Source organism: Lates calcarifer, linkage group LG7_1 (genome assembly GCF_001640805.2).
Source record: "Lates calcarifer isolate ASB-BC8 linkage group LG7_1, TLL_Latcal_v3, whole genome shotgun sequence".
NCBI lineage: Eukaryota > Metazoa > Chordata > Actinopteri > Centropomidae > Lates > Lates calcarifer.
Window position 1 is genome coordinate 19,971,243 of NC_066839.1, and position 16,374 is coordinate 19,987,616.

Below are 16,374 nucleotides of genomic sequence, written 5' to 3' on the forward strand. Positions count from 1 at the left end.
CTAGATATGATCAATTACCAGTTACTATACCAATGAGATGCATCTTTCGAAAAATCTGTTTGCAGATGACACATTTCTTTCAGTGAATATAAGATACTTTAAATGATTTAAACATGTTTTTGGCATGCATGTCATTTGCTTTTTGATTTTATATCCTCTTAATGTTGTACTGTAGAAATGGTCTTTGTCTTAACTTGTTCTGATTGCAAGGCTGCTGCATGAGAGTTGTGTATTCAGTTTTAGAGCTGCATATCAGTATTTTCTGGTGAAACTAGTTCGTTAATAAATTCTCGATTTGCACAGTGATGCTGCCTTTGTCTTCTTGCCTCGTGTTGAACTGGCATCAAAGGGGAGGCAGAGATTGAGAGGTTTTGTGCTCTGTGTTCTACCGATGTATGCTGTGTGTGTGTGTGTGTGTGTGTGTTTTGTGGGTGCAGACAGTTTGCCTTGAGGAATCTGTATGAGGATGAGAGGAGGCCTCCTCCCAGCTTCAATGTGACATCTGTTTCTCCCTCCACCTCTCTGAAACTCAAGCTGTGTCTGTGTGTTTCATGCATGTGTGCGTGCAAGTGTGTATGTGTGTCTGTGTCTGTTTATGCTGGAGGTTCATTAGCTGAACAGCTGATCTTGGTTATCAGTGTTGTCAACTTGAGCCCCGGGGCCCTCCACTGGCCCCTGGAGAAGACATTCTCCTACAGTACTTATGCAGAGACAATACACACATGCATGAACACACAGAGCAACATACAGTACATGCACATTCACGGACACACATCCAGATGCACTGTCCTTGCAGCTGTGACCTACTGTGCAGGGATCACTAGAGGTAGCTTTAGATGTTGTATCACAGTGCAGCTTAAAGGAGAATACTACACAATACGTTTAAGTACAGACCTCTCAACATTTGTTTCCATGAAAAACCATCTCCAGAAGCAACTCAGGCAATATGCAATATATCAGATTAATTTTTGTTAGGACACAGAATTGTCATTTTGGTGTCAACACCTGCATTAGCTGTTTTTCACCATGAGTGGTTATATTCTAAGTGAAAATGCCAACTAATCCTCAGGGAGTCAAGTCAAAGCTGTATGCTACTTTTTCATAATCCCAGTGTAGCACAATATTATGGTCCTGCAAATCACTGGTAGTCCTTGTGAAGGTACTTCAGGTACTGTACAAGCATGGCCAGATTAACTTGCTACAGGACCCCAAGGCAAAAATTAGCTGACGTCTCCTTATGACTCAACAGCCCTGTGATAAACTGGTGACCTGTCACCTGATGTTAGCTGGGATTGGCTTCATTTCCCCCACTGCCCTCAAGGATAAATGGTCTGGCTAATGGATGGATGGTTGATATCACAATGAAATCTTTAGCCTCACTAGTGACTATCTGTGGCAAAGTCAGTTTATTAACTGGTTGATCCGTCCATCACTTTGGATGACAGCTGATACAGCGATTCATGGTGCACAGAGGATGAAGCCTGATGACATTTTCACCCTGACTTTTCATTTAGCTCCATCAGCAAATCAAAGTTGTCTTTTATCTACTGAAATATCTCAACATAAAAGAGCACAGTGGAAGTGTTTGTCTTAACTACATTTGAATTGTGCTCTGTCATAGTTTTGAATCTCGCATAATGTTTAGCTTTATCCCGCAATACGTTTTGTATGCTCTCTGATCCATAGAGGAGGGCTGAGCTGTATTATAATATAGTATTATGTATTATGTATTAGTGCTCTGCTGGTTGCGACCACCGTGCAGACTCTCACCTGCCTCTATATCACTATACCCTCAGTCTCTTCTGTGTCACTTCAGCTAGATAGATAGATAGATCATTGGGGCTAGATAACAGAGCTAGTTAACCTAGCCCTCTACACTGATTGAGAGAGGATGTAGTTGAGATTATGACTTTAACCCTGGGATTATGTGGCTTTGGTCACTGGCTTTGCTGTGCTTTTGTTGTTATAATTGCATTAGTTTAGAATGGGTGTAACACCAACTACACACAGGGTGTGTGTGTGTAGTGAATTGTCCTATCTGTTATGAGCATTGTTGGTTCAAATCCTGTGTGGCTTAATGACACAGAACAGCGACTGTAGCCATATCCATAGCATCACCCACCTCAGCCAGGCAGAGCAGCTGCAGCTGCGCTCACAGCCAGTGGCCGTATGCTGTCACAGTTCAGCCTTTCGAAAGGAGGAGTGAGCAATAAGTGTCACATCAGCTCTCCGTTGTGTAATGCATTTTCCTAAACTTCAGTTTTATAGCAGGATATGGGGATAATCGGCCTGGCCGATAATCGGTCTATCCCTAGTGTATATATTTATGTCATTATACTGTTGAACCCTTCTCCAAATAGCATTGAGCATCACGTCTCCAGAACAATAACAGACACATCTGCTCAAATTCACAGAATTTATAAGCTACAGTAGGATATATGCTTATATATATATATATATATATACATATATATATATATATATAAATAAGTTAGGGACTATATTTTTACTCCGGCCAGTCAGTTTGGCATGCCTGAGGCTGCTGCATTGTGAGGGTTTTTCCTCCTTTCTCCAGAGCTCGTCTTTCCTCCCCGAAAACCATACAGCTCGATCCAACTGGCACAGTCACGGCATGGTGGTCCTGATTGATCTGGTTCAAAGCTTTGGCTGTGTTTCTTCATGTTGGCATAGGTATTTGATAGTTTTCACTGCAGACACATACACAACACAGGCAAACATATGGACACGTGCCATTTTTGGTCTCAGTGGAGTGTGCTGTGTTCTGATGGGTTCTGGATGGCTGCAGACCCATGACGATGACAAAAGCTTGAAGGGATATACTGTGTCCTTTACTCTCAGCTGTACGTGTGTGTGCGTGTCTGTCTGTGTGTATGTGTGTGTTATTCATTAGCTGTGCAGTGGCTTGAGCTGGCACGTTGTCACAGCAACTGAGCAAACCTGAGTGTACTCATTAGCGCTATTCCTTTCTTTATTTTTGGGCCTGTCTCACCCATTTTCCTCTCTCTCCTCCTCTATCTCCTCTCCTCTCTCCTCTCGCCCCTCCCTCTCTCTGCACCTTTCTAAGCGTAGTAATGAGCAGGTGAAGGAGGATGAGCACAGCACGTAATAGACTCTGTTTATTTCTAAGATCCCAAGGGCTTTTTTTTTAATTGCTGCCATGCTGACGTCTTCAAAACTCAGTTTTGTGTCATCAGGTGATGATCAGATCAGTGAATTATGAAATAATGTTTGCATCCCTGTGGAGAACAGTCATCACAGTCACAAATACCCCTTTTCCACCAACATGGAAATGGGTTCGGTTTCGAATTCATTCACCCACTTTTAGGAGCATTCCACCCAAATATAAACTTGGTTCAGAACCTGAAAAGTCAGTTCCCATCCAGAACCACAGAATAGAAGGTTTTCAAGCACAAAACGTGACGACATCAGTGGATGTATCATATTCTAAAGGCTAGCAAAGAGAAGATGGAGAGGGCAACAATGAAAAATTCATGTGAGAAACAGCACAAATGCTGACAGGTAATCAAGGGGACCCGCCATCTTGCTACTACTGTTAACTTCTGTTGTACATTGTACAATGCCCTCCAATAATGACACAGCCTTGATTACAATGGTTCTGCTCAAAACTGGCTGAAACATAGGCTGGTTTGCTGGATAGCACCAAGGTACTGAGAGTCCTGAATGGGACTGGTTCAAGAATCAGAGCTAGTTTGGTGGAAAAGTGATAACAGAGAACAGGTTATATATTGAGATTATTTGCTTGATGATAACTGTATCAACCAGCTCTTAAGACTATAAAGAGCGGAGGGAAAACTGGTTCCAGAAGTAAAATTGACATTTGTAACACTAATTACTAAAAAACCCAAGCTTTCCTTTTTTCATCCTCCAGGCAACACTGGGTACGTAATGTCCTTTTCTTTCCTGAACCCACTTTGGTATGTTGCCACCCTGCCTCTTTTTCCCCAAACAATACATAAGCCTCTCATTTACCATCCATTCCATTAATTTGCAAATGTGTGGTGGTCTGAAGTTTTCTGGCTTACTAGCATCTTTCCCAGGTTTCCCTACAGGAACAATTATCACCTCCTTCCAGCTCATTGGCATTCTTCCCTCTTCCCACACTTTATTATACAATAGCAACAGTTTCATCAGTCCTTCTACACTGAAACATTTTAATATGCCACAGTATATTCCCACCTGGCGCAGTTTTTCCAGTTTTAGCTGGTGCCTTTCTTAACACTCAACATCCAACAATTTACCATTTTATACTATTTTATAGTCAGCCTGCAGTGTCTACTGGGGCCAGACTAGCTAAAGAGTTATTTTCCATGGTGTGGAGCTGCACCTCTGTTTCACTTAGCTTTGTCTCCATAGCAGCAAATAAACTACATTTAACACAGATACCATTTCCCTTAAATGAGGTAGAGGAATAACTTATCATCTGAGAGCAAGACAGAAATAGAGAAACACAGGGAGAAAGAGCAGCTATTGCTAACTGCTAACCAGCAGGATTTGAACAACATGTTAGCAAATAGAAAGTTTGAGAAAATTTGCCAAAAGAAGTGCTTGAGTAAAATAAGTGTGTGTTTAATTACAGTGCTTTCTCAGCTGCTGTGCAGAGAGATTTTTGTGTTCTAACATAAACTAAGATCTAGTGGTAACACCACAGTATAGACTGTTGCTAACTGGAGGTGATACAGTAAAGTTACTGCAACATTGGACCAGTGGATCATGGTATCAGGTTTAGCATTTCATGGCTTTGAACACTAATACTACACTGAAGTTGCCTTTCCAGTATATATCTGCCACCACATTCAGTAGATCCTGCAGTGGTAAACATTGTTCATGGTAGGTTTAATGTATCCGTGAAAAGGCTTCAGTGCATTTCATTTCTCACTGCAGTGAGCTGGAAGCTCAAGTCCACTGGGATCCTCTCTGTCTGAACAAAGCTCCTCAGGCTGCTGCAAACAAAGACTGAAACTTAAAATAACTAATTATGAAAAGTGAACAGATAAAAGTATGACTGTATTGGTTGCACTCCAATATGAACTTCTTTCAACATGAATTGTATCATTAAAATACTCCTGATTTAATAAAAGCAAAAACACACTATGACAAACCAAGAGTTTATTTGAGAAACATCTGTTTTGTTTCAACTTGGTTGCTTTTTATGACACTAATATGAGCTTTTATTATTCAAAGATTTCATGAAATGAGCACTTGAACTTCCTGGGAAACTCTATCTTTAGTGCTGACCTCATGTGCATACTGTAAGTGCAATCAGGATATTCAGATCAGTCTCATAAATGCTTAACCACAAATTAGGAATTTGAATAACTTTGAATTGAAATTATCAAAATAAATGTTTATTTTGTATGTGTTTGTTTGGTTGTTATTAGAGTAAAAATGGCCAAATGGTTTAAATGGTCTTTGCCTTTTGAATTTTTTCCAAGACAATGACAAATCATTTCACATATAATATTCATAGAAAGTCCAGCTTTTGCTTCAAAACAACCAAATGCATTCATATGAAACACAGAGATACACTTATGCGCGAGCTTCAGATTATACAAGGGAATTATGCAACTGCCAGACAGTATGTAAACCAAAACAATGACAATGCCATCCAGTCTGTTGCTGATAAAAGGCTGTACATGTGTGATGTCTTCTGTGTGATCCCTCATGCAGGAGCTGTGTAAGTTCTCTGTCAGTCAGAATAATGAGCTTATATGCAAACCACAGTGCTTCCTTGATCCCACACACTGTTGCCAGGAAAGAAGACCTGAGAGGTGGAGAGAAAGGTGGAAAAAAAAAAAAAACAAATGGGGAGGAGGTAGGAGATAACAGGGAGAGCAAGGAGGAGGAGGGTGGTGAAGGAGAGAGAAATGAAGGGGGGGGGGGGGCAGCAGAGGGGGGGTTGGTGTGAAAAGAAGAAGAGAGGGGGAAGGGGAGACTCGTCTTTGACAAGAAAATAGCAACCACTGTTAGGCTCAGCAGGAAATGAATATTAATAGTGTGCTGCATGAACTGGAAACAGCCAGGATTTTCATGGTCATAGTCTTCATAAAAGAACATATTGTCTCTGAAATTTTGTTCTATTCTGCACAGGAAATGTTATTGATGTGTATTATAGTCTGGTTTGGGTCAGAGCATGGGTTTTCAAAGTCTGACACTGTACTAGTATCACATTACCCTCTACCTACACTCTTACCTCATGTCTCTGAAGAACTGATGAATGTTTTTGAGGAAAAACATCAGAAAAACCAAAACTTTCATCAATGTTGACACCAGAAATGTGTAAATACAAATCATTTCAGAAAAACAGCAATTGCAAGCTTAAATCAGTTGATTTTGCTTGAGTGATGAAACATCCATATAACCAATAGTAGTATGCATACAGTATACATCCATGTGCTCACACATGAAAGGAATGGTATTGCACAGAGAACACTGTCAACACCTGTCTGATTTTATAAGAGCATGTTGTTAGCAAACAGACAGCACACACTTAATGCTTATAACATACAGCAGTGGTTTACATGGTTGCTCGCTACTGCATCGAGTAAAACATGACAAACAACAGCATTCCTGATTACTGTACGAACACTTAACCATCTGGCCATCCAGATGCTACTTTATGGGCTTTAGTATCCATCCCTCCATATGTACATTCAAGGGTATTTTTCTTAACATGCAGACTTTCACAAACTTAGCAGTACTGAATGCAGCATTTTCAAACTGAAGCACTGCAGTATCATGGTGTGAACTCTCTCAGAGAATATAAACTCAGCCGGTCAGCCTGCCTGCTGGATGTTAACTCACTGTAGATTCAAGCCCAAGGCAAAACAGCTCTCAATGCATTCTCAACACTGTGATAAATATTGCATGAGGATTGCTTGGTTAACCACTTTGCTTGTATGTGGTTGGATATCTTTGACAGTTTATCCTGTATTTACTGCATGACATGATTAGATAAATCAGTAATTCTGCATATTATGAGTTCCCCATTTTCTTAAATGCAACAGATGAATTATAATACAGTAATAATTTTAATCAAACTGTAGCAGGTATGCAGCCGTATCTTTATGTATTATCACTTTTTTCTGCAATGGCGCCACAGTTAAGGGCATTTGCACCAGCATGAGTGTCCTCATAACAGTGCAGTGGAACTTGGTGTTGACAGTCTGACACTGGGGGATAAATTCATGGTGCACAGCTCTGCAAATATTAAAGAAAAAGATGAGCATGATGCAACTTCTTTGGTTTTGGAGACTTGGCCAGAAGACTGCAAGTTGCTGCAGCCTGAAACATAACTCACATAGTTCCAGTTTATTAAAATGTAGCTAGAAAAGAACCTGAAATATCCTGAAATATTAGAGCAGATGAGTTGGACACATACTCTGACCAGCTTTTCAGGCTTTCCCACTCAATCTTTCACTCCCTTGGGTTTCCGCAGGTCAGTATCTTTGCTGGTCTCATTGTAGGAAACTTTCACTTTGCTAAAAGTCCCTGTCACTGGAATATGAAACTTTTGCCTCACACCTTGGAGACTGGTCCCAATTTAACACAAAATAATGAGAAATAGGATTCACATCAGTTGATGTGAATGAAGCTGAAATACTGTATTTGAATCTGTACATGTGCCACTGTAGCCCACTGTAAATTAAATCTAATCTATTAATAGGAGGGATGGTTATAGAGGAATTAATGGATAGTAATGTAATTGTTTGGAAGCTAAAAATGCAATTGTGGCAGGCTCCTTCGTTTCATCCTACATGTTACTGATGTCAAGGTGAAGCTCGCTCCATTTGCCAGTTACAGCCAATCAGATCTGAGGATGCAGAGGAGTCAGATTAGATGGGGGGGAGGAGGGTCTCCTGTGGCTGCTGTGATACTTTTGAAGTTTCAGTACAAAGGTCTCTTCGCCTCCTTCCCTCCTTCACCGCCCCCTCCTGTCTCTCTCTGACTCACTCTCCTTTGCTGTGTCCATCATGCAGGTCACATCCATCTCCACATCTAACACACTCAGTCTGTCCCCTTGTCCTCTCTCAGGCTTTCATCCACCATTATGAGCACACACACACATTATGTCCATATATATATATATTTCAGAGAGAGAGAGGAGAGAGAGAGAGAGAGAGACAGTCAATAGAAATCAGCAGCTGGGCATGCAGGTGATGTAGTCTGTGTGAAGTGTATTGTCTGATGTGGGGCCACTGAGGGCCTGTCCTGCATACTTTGATAAAACTATGAAGTTTGCCAAGACACAGGACACAAAGGAAAACTGGCTGCACTGCACAGATGGTGGTTCTGTTTGTGGGATTATAGCTTTGAATGTGTGTGTGTGTGTGTGTGTGTGTGTGTGTGTGTGTGTGTGTGTGTGTGTGTGTGTGCATGACAGACGCATGTGAAGATATAAAAGGATGCATTTTGACTGTAAATTAAGGATTATTGCAAAAGGTAGATGTCAGTCAGGCGATTAGTGTAGTCGATGTAGATATTTTTAAAACAGCAGTGAGAGATCTCCCTCTATTCAAGCAGTGAACAAGCAGTCAGTGGATTCTATGAGCTTTATTTTCATGTAGGTGCAATGCAAGCTTACAGGAAAATGCAGTTTTTAAGCAGTTTCCCTTGGGCACAAGTTTATGTTTTTGCATCTGTCCCTGTTTGGTAATTTCCTGGCACCAAACGATGCGGGAGGAGAGGCTGGGCTTAGGCTGTGTTTGTACTGTTAAGGTGATGCTGTGCCACAATGGTGCTCATTTTGGCACAACATTTCATTTGTGTTAAAACCCGATTAGACCAACTCTTATCGCAGACACAGGGCGATTTTTGTGGCTTTACTTGGCATGGGGTGTACACACACAGATCTCTACTGAATCAATAAACACGTTTCAGTTATGTCAAGTGTGGCCTCTTTCTGTTTGCTGCACTTTTTTCCATCAACTGCAGATTGAAAAGAATTACCAACAGTGTCATCCATGAGTGTAATCCAGTGACCTGAACTTCTGCAGTAACATCAATACTGCTGCTCTATGATGAGTGAGCTTCCCTCAGCAACTTTTAGAATGTTGGATCTTTTCTGGATAGTTCATTAAATACACATGTATTTTATCTACAGTCTCTGATTTGAGAGAGAGGCTGTACTCCACAGTTGTGTGTTACTAAATGTTGCATTTTTTCATAATAATAACAAGTAAATCTCAAAACCCTATTTTAAATTTGTATGTTTAAGGGCTGCTTTAGGACTGGGAGACATGGCCAAAAATGCTATCACATTAAAAAAATTCATATCAGTTAATAGTGCTTATTATCACAACAAATGTCAAATCATTGTTTCTTTTAAGTTTAAAGGCAGATGCCAGTGTTAGCATTTACAGCTTTTTAGCCCACTCACCAGTCTAGAAGAAACATATCACTTTGTCACTTCCTTTCTTCTCCTGAAGTTAACATGCTAACCAGGTAGCCCCAGCCCGTCCCGTCGTAATACTACTTTGTGATAATGAGTCACTGTAGTGTCCAGTCTGCCCTAAGTCCAGCATGGGAGGATGAAGAAGTAAAGCTGTCCAAAGGGCATATTCTAACCTCTTGCCTTGTAAACGCAACCATGGCTGAAGCTCTTAGAAGTAAAAAGCTGTTAATGCTAATGTTGGTTATGAAGTGACAGCAAAAACCTACATTAAGTGTCACTGAGCTCGGTAGTGGTCGCTGACTTTTGGAGAAAAAAAGGACAATTTCCTTACAAGGATTCAAGAGGACCAAGAGTGGCTGTATTACTTACAGTCAGTTTGTTCTCATAGTGATGATCGATAAATACATTAACGTAATAGAAACATAGGAGTGGCAGTGTTTCAGCTCATGGCAAAGATGCTCAGCAATGGAAGCATAGTTACATTCCTGCTGCCCCATTGCTCCATTCCTAAAGCAATTGCTTGGAAAATTTAAACAGCATTCTCTTCTTAGTCATTGACAGTCACGAGCAGGGGCACCGTGAGGATATGCAGGCCCTTTGAAACCATGTAGCTCTGAGTTTAATTACTGTTATTTGTGCATCACAGTAGAATCTTTATAGACGGTAGACCCCTGTAATCATTGTCACTTTTTACTTGGTTAGCGACAGCACTGGCCTCAAGGAGGAGTGGTAACATGTTATTCAAGAGACCCTTGCAATAGAGAGCCAGTGAGAACGTGTGCAATTAGGTTTTGTTTATTCATAAATAGACATAATGAATGGAAAGAAACAATTGATACTGCTATTCTTATTACAGTGATTGATTTATCTCATCCTATTCTTGAATAACTAAAATAACTGTCCTGTGAGTGCTATGGGAGAAGTCATTACCATAATGCCATAATGCATTGTTATAAATATTTTATTCACATGTTAAGTGATTTGTTCTCTTATTTAATGGTAACACACACAATTTGGTCATAGACAAAAGTGTTGGTTTAGGAAAAATAATTGTACCTGGTATTAGAAAGATCAAGTGGCACCAAAAAGACAAGGTTCATCCTCTGAGGATCATAAATGTCTACTGTTAATTCAGCTGTAATCTGCCCAAAAGCTGATGTCTTAATGTCTTGCCATGGACAGACTATTGCTTTACATTAGAACAGAATGCTATGGCATTGTGCTGGATATTCATTCTAATATTGACTACTAGAATGAATGATTTCACAGTAACATCTGGATGAGATGAGTGCAGATGTAGCCACTTCTCAATAAGAAAGCCATTTAAAAACCAGGGGGTATTCCTTGACTGCTAGAACCTCTCCATTCCTGCATCATGGTGCATCTCAGATGGCTACCAATGCACATGTTTTCCAAAACAGAACAGGGCTGTAATCAAATTGAATGGTGAAGACAGGGGATGCAGAGGAAAGAGTTGGAGAGGAGGACTCATTAGCTTGTCAGAGAGTCTGTGAATCTCTGCTCTAAGAGGCCAGGCAGGAAAAGGAGGAGGAGGCAGAAAAAATGAACGTGTTTACTAGAAGAAACAATACATGAGGCATTGTTTCCACATGAAGTCCTGGGTAGCTCAGTTGGACCAAAATACTCAGCCCAGTATCACTTAGAAGTATGATCACAGTGGACAATTCTACGCCTAATGATTTATGTCAAGGAGTGGAGGTCGGGTGGTTAATGATGTTTTCGTCCCATCACAGCAGTTAAACATGCAAATGTTTTAGTTTTGAAACCCTAACCCATACCATACTTTATATGCCATGACAGTCACAGTCTTTAGCTGCCATGCACAGATATTGAAAAAAGCAGTGTGTTAAGCATATGTTTCTGAATTTATTGGTCCACAGTGCCAGTGTCAATTTATTTGTGCAAATTGTTTGTTTAGGTGTATTTAATCATGGTAAATGTAATGACTGCACAGATGCTAGTTAGCTTGTTAGGCAATAACACACACAGTAGCTGAAGGTGTGTGCTCTGTATATGTTTGTGTGACAGCTCAGACTCTGACTGATATTAATAATAGTAATAAAAGTAACTAATTTAATTGATTTGTATTGTTTTGCTCTTGTTTTTTTTTTCCTCATCTCACTGTACGTTGAGTCGTAATTGTTTCAAGATAAATGCTTTTGTGATCATGTTTTGTCTCAAGTCAAACTGACTGACAGGTCTTGACTTTCTGGGCAGTTGCACCACCACAGCTTTAATTTGTACCATTTTCATTCCACGGACACATTAAGACCTTTAATGAGATTAGAAAGCAAAGAGATAAAAGAAAGAATATCCATTACATGTACTGCTGTTGAAACTACACAGGAAGAACCTCATGCACTGTACTACAGATAATAGTGATTTAATGGGCACAGAGAACTGGAGGATCCTGCTGTGATGGGTGCTCTAGTTCTTATTTATTTGTGTCAAAAACCCTTATATCAGGAACTCCTTTTACAACTGACTTATCTTTCAGTAAGATTTTGATCCTGTCACATGCTTTCAACAAGACATGAGACCATGTGTCTGTGTATGTGTGTGTCTGTCAAAGTCAAAAGGAAATTCTTCTTGGCAATCCTCACTTTGACACACAGCTGAAGCCTTTCATTACAAAACGAGACAGAGGAAGTTTTCAGCTGCTTTAACAAAATGGCTCCTGATATCTAAAAAGTAAAATTTTGACTGTCAAATGTTTTAGTTATTTGAGCAGCCTTGATAATAAAATATGATCTTTTTTAGGTGGAAAATCAAAATGATATACAGTGATTAGAATAAATCCGATTTTATTTCTCCATATGTGGTTTGTCTCAGTGACGATCAGTTTCTCCCAGCTGAAGGCAATATTGCATATGTCGCCAGTCGCAAAACTCCATCCGAGTGTATGAGGGCTTTTAGAATATACAGAGGCCTGGGGCAGCTGTCCTCACCAACTCATGCGAAAAGAGATTTTCATCAACTCAATTGCAAAAACAAGACGCTTCCAATTTCATGCCTATCATCCCTGCCCTCAGGGTGAAAGGGCATCAGCAGAATGCTGCTGAATACTGTAGCGAGCTGAGTTTAAGATGAATAAGAGGAGCCTTTGATATTTCAGCTGCAAGGGAAAGTGGTGTGTCAGCAGCATGGCAATCAATGAAAGTAGTATGCAATGTGTCACTACTGTCGTGTCAGATCCTTGTATCTTAAAAATGTCAATATTTTAGTAATTTAGCAACTGGTATAATATTTTCATTCAGTTTTAGCACATGTAAATAAAATATACTGCTTTCAGTGTAAAGGAAAACTGAGGTTTATTTCAACTTTTTATGTCATTATTTTAATTTTCAAAAAATAAATAAATAAATAAATAAACAAAATAAATTCCAGTAACTGCTGAGATGAACAACATGAGCAGATGATTGTCAATCCATTATCTATACCACTTATCCTTTAAGGGTTGGGGGGGGGGGACCAATCCCAGCTGACACCGGACAAGAAATCAGATTGTACGAGTTGAAAACAGACTCATGAATTTTCTTTAAATTGCTATTGTACTGCAAGCTAAACACAGTGCAACCTGTTATCTGTAGATAAAATGTACATCACAGTCTTATCCAAAGTCAAAGCATTAACTTACTTAAAAGACTCAAAAGGAGAAAGCCATGTGTTCACATAGTACATAACTCACATGACAAACCATAAAGTTCATCATCAAATAACACATCTGCTGAGTCCATGGCTGGCCAGAGCTCAAGGCAGCAGCACAAGCAGGGAGGACCCAAACACAGACACATGGGTAGGTACAGTGTAGGAACTTAAATATACAAACTGAAGAGAATAAGACTGGTTGGTAGACAGGCAGGTACAGACAACAGGTTACTAAACACAGATAGCATCCACCCAGGGAAACAACCTGGCAAGAAGCTGGTGGAAATGGCTGCCTTAAGTACTGGCTGGGAGAATGAGGAAACTGGGAACAGGTGTGTGAGTGGGCAGGGAGGCTCAGGTGATCAAGAATAGAAGACAGGTGAGCACGTGGATCTGGCAGGCAGGTGAATGGGATGGGGAGGAAAGTCTGAGGCCATCTGCTGGGCTAATGAGGAGTGGCAGGAAACGGGCTGAAATAAAAACAATACTGAAACAGGGATCCTAACAGAAGGAATGGTAAGTCCAAAGGAGGGAACAAGAAATCCCTGAAACAAATCCTGACAGGTATGTGTGTTGAATCCAGCCTCAGACAGCAACATCAGAGGCTTCACTGAACTCCTTTCAGAAGTGCCAGTCAGCCAAATCAAAATCTGAGAGCTCAGCAAGTGAGTAAACCTCTGTGTCACAGCCTCATGCACTGTTGAGATCTGTGCTTTCACATGTGCTGCTGCTCTGTAAAACTGCTCAACCTGGAGGGTGACAAACCAGTCAGTGTGACCAGGGTGAGATGAAGAGTGGAGACATGAAGCTGTAAAACTGGTGTGCTGTTCAGCTGCAACACCACATCCTTTTTTCTGTCTCATCTCTTCTCTCTCATCTCATTTAGTCTCTATTTATTTATTTCCCTCATTAGTAGTGAGTGTTGCTCGGTGACCCAGTGTTCTTACTCTGCGTGCCTCAAAGTGGGACTGCCTAAAAAGTCACATTTGAAAAGCTCTCCAACCTCTTTTCAGCGGTGAGTGAGCACACTCCATGGCGGGTGGCCTTACTAATTGGACCTGGAGAGGCTGAGGCCGAGTCGAGGCAGCCCTGCCAGGTTCCACTTGGGCTCTGAAAGAAGCGTGGGTAGGAGCTCTCATTTACCATGTTGGATGGTGATTTGCAGTAAGAGGTCTGAGAGCTGTTTGGCCCAGCACTGGGGAAGGGAGAGGAAGAAAGAGTACGTCAAAGTGAACAAGCAGAGACACTTCTTTCTGGAAAGTGACGGTGGATGAATTTCAGTTTGGATGGAGGAGAGAAGAGACAGAGGATGGAATTCTTTCCTGATCCACACTGTGGTATATTTCACACAGACACAGAAATCTATTTTTAAAAACGTAATGTTACAGTTTTGATATGCTTGAGCCAGAAAATGCTGGATTTCTATATTGGCTCTGCTCAAAATAAGCAGTGCCAGTTTTGGCATGTTTAACTTTGTTCATTTTATCTTGTTTTTGGATGAAAATGCATTAGTTTTAGTCACTTTTCAGTCATTTGTTTGTGGTTAGTTTTAGTTCAGCTGTAGTCAGCAAAGCTGTTAGTCTACCTTTTGACAGTGAAATATTGCTCCTATTTTGTCATGTATTTTTAATTTCTATGTGTGGAGGGGGGAAAGAAATGGTGAGGCAACAACAACATTCAGACAGATGCAAAATCAGAAAATTACAGTTTTACAATTTGACAATGTCATATTTCTAACAAGTCATGCCTAAGCCATGTAGGTCATTTGTACCCGCTCTTGGATACAACCCATGTGAGCGTAGCAGCTGCATATGTACCAGTCCTTTGTTGTCTTGGTAACAATAATAACAATAATCTGCACAGCAGGTTATAATCTGATTCAACATAGAAATAGTGCAGTTAATACAGAGGCAGTGATGTTGAGTAAAAAGGCTTTAAAGTTTTCAAACTGCCGAACGGACAGGAAGGTTGTACTGCTTTTATTTGATGACTTTTTAGGTTTAGGCCCAATCACTGCTGTATAACCCATCCTGATACTTCACAATATCCAAACAATGCAGATCTTGCAGTCTGCCACTGGATAATCTTTGCAGAATGCTCAGAGAAACTTCAGTAGCCTGTCCACTGACAAAATATGTTCACTGATAAAAAGCCTTCTGATCCATTGTAACTAGTTTAAATTACCTTTTTATACAAATCATGTGTTTCTGTGTTTCTATCTCTGCAAGTACTATGAATATTTATATTGAAATAAGTTTTTCATCTGTTTTTGTTTTTGAATTTATTTAGATTCAGTCTTATTTAATTATATGGACTAACAAACTGAATTACGGTGGCTGAGAGAGCGCAGTGCAGATAAAACACAATCAATTTGATGACACATTCACTGCAAACACACACAACACAACTAACAGACAACAGACAATAGAATGTCTTAAATATTCCTTTGAGAAAAAATAACAGTGTTTAATTCCTGTAACTGGGTTTGTTTGTTTTTTTGTGTGTGTTTTGGTCTTTCTTGCTACTTTATCTCCTGTCCTCTCATCCAGAATGGCTTCTGTGTTAATGAGCTGTATTACTGCAGGTAACATGCTAAGGGAAGCATATCATTAAACTCATACATGCTGTTGTTTGTATGCAGTTGGAGCCGACGGCTCAGATTCTGCCATACATTTATTTTAAATGGTGATAATAAAGCTTTTAAATAGCAGTGTCCAAGTGTGAAGAAACTGATGGATACATTCCAGCTAATCAGAATGAAGACGTCCCACAAAATGGACATGCACGTGTAGTATGTTTTTCTCACTCCTGCATTTGAAATTGGTCTGTTTTGTCCCTTGAGATATGATTCATAAATGACACAGGGGAAAATCATCATTATTGCTGTAGCAGCATATTGAAAACATCAATCTACTGTTTACATCATTTTCAGAAGCTGTTCCACTTTATGAAGTCTAATTTAACCTTTTTGCTGTGCCAGAGAGGAACCAGAGTTAAAATCTTTTTCCACACCTCCTTCTACCTCTTTCTTCGTCACTCTTCTGCTCCTCTCTCACAGTGCACGTAATATATCATTCATACATAATTCATGCAAATATTCTGTTTTTTTTAGGGTTTTAAGCGGATTTATGAGTGTTTATTTCTAATGGACACTGGAGATAATGATATCCTCGGGAAGTGTAAGTCACATTGAATCTAAAAATATGTGTATCATGTCTGTGAGTTATGACTCCAGAAGAGTGTGAAATGCTCCTGAAATGCCCAGAGAAAAA

The 16,374-nt window shown here is 40.1% G+C and overlaps 2 protein-coding genes across 5 annotated transcripts in view; both read left to right on the top strand.

Moving 5' to 3' along the window:
• slc5a6a (solute carrier family 5 member 6a) overlaps positions 1 to 16,374 on the top strand; it is a 558,624-nt gene that overhangs the window by 390,211 nt on the left and 152,039 nt on the right. The window lies entirely within an intron of this gene.
• The window catches only part of cnih3 (cornichon family AMPA receptor auxiliary protein 3), a 65,791-nt gene that overhangs the window by 27,163 nt on the left and 22,254 nt on the right, over positions 1 to 16,374 (top strand). The gene's annotated exons all lie outside the window — the stretch shown is intronic.